Source organism: Chrysochloris asiatica, unplaced genomic scaffold (assembly GCF_000296735.1).
Source record: "Chrysochloris asiatica unplaced genomic scaffold, ChrAsi1.0 scaffold00014, whole genome shotgun sequence".
NCBI classification, from domain to species: Eukaryota; Metazoa; Chordata; class Mammalia; order Afrosoricida; family Chrysochloridae; genus Chrysochloris; species Chrysochloris asiatica.
In genome coordinates, this window is record NW_006408532.1 from 28,389,129 (window position 1) to 28,393,222 (window position 4,094).

The following is a 4,094-nucleotide window of genomic DNA, read 5'->3' on the forward strand; positions in this document are numbered from 1 at the left end:
CATGAAGAAATGTTCATGATCACTAGCCATTAGAGAGATGCAAATCAAAACAACAATGAGATATCATCTCACACCAGTAATAACAGCAAAGATCAAAAAGTAGAGGACAATAAATGCTGGTGAGGATGCAGAGAAACTGGGACCCTCCTACGTTGTTGGTGGGATTGCAAAATGGTCCAACCACTCTGGAAAGCAATATGGCGCTTCCTCAGAAGGTTGGAAATAGAAATATCTTATGACCCAGAAATTCATCTACTTGATATTTACCCACAAGAAATACGAGCCATAACATGAGTAGGTACATGCACACCAATGTTCATAGCAGCACTATTTACAATAGCAAAAAGATGGAGACAGCGTAAGTCCACATCATTTGAAGAATGGATAAACAATGTGGTACATACACACAATGGAGTACTATGCTACCTTGAAGAACAACAAGGAAGCTGCAAGCCTCCACATAACATGGATGAAACTTGAGAACATTATGCTTAGTGAAATTAGTAAGTCACAAAAGGAGAAATACTGTGTAGGACCCTTATTGAAAACAGTGAGAAAAAGAAAAGAGGAAAATATATATATATATATTTGCTGATCACCAGGATTTATGGGATGAGAGGAGGGGAGGGAGGGAGGGGAAGATAGAGCACAGGGTAGGGAATAGACGCAGTATAATTTCTGTGCTGGGGGTTGTGGGGAGGAGGCAATATGTAAGAAGGGGGAGGGGGATGGGAGAACAAGGCTGATGGGAGAACAGTTATGCAGGTTCGCATGGGCTAAGAGAGACAGAAGTAAATGATGTATGCACAGCCTTGGAACAACAGGGTTCTGGGATACAGGGATTGAGGCATGGTTTGAAGGGTAAAAGGGTAAAATAATGTTAAGATTCTTGGTTGTCTTTTGAATCTTGGTTTCCCTTGCCCATCATTGTAAAATAGACACATGTGGGAGCGGGGAGGGGGTAGCCAGAATCATCACTACAGAAAGCTTGTAAGTTTGTCTTCAGCCTATAACTTATTGGAATACCCTAAAGATGGCTAGATGTTTCCCAGTGAAAAGGCTTCCTGTGGAGCTTTTACATTGCACAAGACCATAGGTTGAATCCAGAACCCCATGTTGAATCGATTGAGGTAGGAAATTTCTACTGGAAAGGATGAGTAAACCAGTCTGGAGCGAATAGAAGAACAGAAGATATTCTGTGAAAGAAAGGCCAACAGGAAAAATCCGAAACAATAATGGCAGTCTGATTGATTACTTCAAGAACAAATAAGCTGTTCGACCGGGAATCATCAAGGCAAGTGGTTGGGACCCCTCAGAGAAAATCCCCTTCCAAGACTGAGACTCAAGGGGCATGCATGAGCAGGCATGTGGTCTGGCTAGTGACCACATTGTTCACTGACAAGGGGAAGAGTGGGAAAAACAGCATTGAAGTTGTGAGCTAAGCCTGACTACATTCAATAGACCCCTGTGAACCTGGTGGAGGCCTGGATGGCCAGCAATATGGCAAGACCCAGGGACTTCTGGGCCCAGAGGCAGTGGCATGGCCACAAGGACTAGAGTGGAGAGTGAAGTATCCAGCTGATATGAAGTGAGGGAGATACACAAGAACACCCATACTTTCAGATAGTACCTACTTGACCTGGCTTTGATGGCTGGATGATCAGAACTTGACTAGAAGAAGAAAGAAGAGGGGGTACAGATAAAAATGTAACCTACTACAATTTCATGAACTTTACCTATACTTATGGATGTAGCAGTTCAAAAAAGGGAACAAATCTTTACAGCAAGTACTACTCCTCTCCTTCGGTACACAGGGTTGACAGGGATGGGCAACTTAAATACTGGCTACCCAAAATGGGGGTGAGGACTACAAAGGCAAGAAGTGACTAGCTTACAAGCTTTAAAGAAGGAGCCTAGTTCCAAACGGGGTGGGGGAAAGTAGAATCACCACTGAAAGATTTCAAATTGGTTGGGACCAGGCTAGAGAAAGGAAATGGGTATAAGACTCTTGTGGTACAGTAGTGAATAATTGCCATCAAGACTAACTATGAGGGTAGGAAATATAGAGGTAGACATTTTTTTGACAAAAGAAGGTGAGCGATTGATTTTGCAAACCAGGAGCGGAGGTCCCTGGGACCATCAAGTGAGAAGAATGGAGAACGGGACCCTATCCAGAGAGGCAGTGACGCCGGGGATGGAGGCAGAGAAGATAACATGGACAGATGGAGTGGCTGGGGACACTGAACTCAGGGAGAGAGAGGGGCTTTTTCCTGATGGCCAGCGGGGAGGCCTGTGTGGTGTACCCTTTGGTTGTTTGAATATGCATGGAGGGGATTGTATTCATTGCAATGAAACGAAATGTGATAGGATGACTGTAGGGCTGATGTTCTCCCATGTAAACTTCACAATAAAATCTTTTTTAAAAAAAGGAAGGTCAGGGAAATGGAGCAATAGAAGAATAAAATAAGAAAGAAAACAAACAGAAGAAATTAAAGAACGACTTAGGAATCAATAAAAAGAGAAAAGAGGGCCAGAAAAAATGAGGTATGGAATAAAAAAATAAGAGCAGAAATAAAAAGAAGAAGAAAAACAACAACACTTAGAAAAAGAAAAAGGAAAGATGAAAAGAGAGTATAGAGTAGTAAAAAAAGATCAAAAAGAGGAAAAATAGAAGAGGGGAAATGAGAAACAGAAGAAAAGGAGGAAAATAAAAAATTGAGATGGAAAATACAAAATTCAAGGGAATGGAAAGAGAAGAAAGAGGCGGAGAAAGGATAGACAAACAAAAACAATGAAACAACAAAAGGAAAAAAAACAACAGCACCCAAACACAATAACAAAAAGACAGTGCAGTTTCTCCAGAGAGGAGAAAACTTTGAAGGTTCTGCAAACCACATTGCTCACAAGGTGTGTGTTGGAGTGATGGAACAACAGAGTTCCTGGGCCTATAATGAGTTCCTATCAGCCTCGGTGGTATCTCTCTGTTCAGGGAGTTTAACCTGGAAGTAGTTCATGGATGCCCTTGATGGAACTCTTTTCAGTGTCTGTTTGGACTATAGGACAGTTGGAGCAGAGTGACTTGTTAAATGCTGGCCTGGTGGCTCTGCAGATTCTGTAAGTGCAGAGCCAATCGCAACTGAACCCAGGCATCAAAATAAAACTGTTGGCCCTGCAGTGTCTGTGCTGAGGGTAGATGAAGGTGGAAACTGGCCACCCCTCTTGTCACCAGGGGTCTATGGGGAAAAAGAAGTAATTATACCTTTCCTGTCACCTGTGTGAATCTTCTCTGTCAGGCCTCCTATTGCCAAAGCTGCTCTAAAGATGGTTGTGATGCTTCTGACCAGCTTCTCCTCCCAATAAGAACTCAATCCACTTCTCTAACATTTTCTCTATAGTTCAGGGTTTCAGAATTTTCATCTGTGTCTCTTTCATTTTGTCTCTTGTATCTTTATTGTAGATGGACCATGTAATGTGTCTGCCTAGTCTGCCATTTTACTGGAAACTTTCCTCTAGCTTTTTTTTTTTTTTTAAGTTTATGTGTGTGTGTGTGTGAGCTGAGTGAAGATTGATGGATTAGATCATCAGTTTTATATTCATATACTTTTCTTCATTGCATTGATTGCAATCCCTTCCATGTACCATCAGTTAATATGTGTCTATCCTCTAGCCCATGAATAATTTTCCTTCCTCCTCAATAACCATCATAGAATGTTTCTTTTATCAAGAAAATATTTTCTTGACTTAAAAAACACAAAACAACTTTTTGTTGTGAGTTCAGTGAAAGTTTACAGAGATCATCAGTTTCACATTCAGCACATCATAAACTTTACTTCATTGCAATGACTGCAATCCCCTCCATGTACCATCAGTTAACATTATTTATCTTTATTTACTTTAACTCTTGCATTCCTTCCTGGATCCCGCTACCTTCATCATTCCTCTGCCAAGCCTCTTTCTTGTGTATTGCCTGCCTTATCACCCATGTTAAATGTGTCTACCCTCCAGTCTGAGAATTATCCCCATTCCTATAACCATCATAGAATATTTCTTTAATCAAGAAAACCCTTCCTTAACTTTTTACATTAGTCTCATAC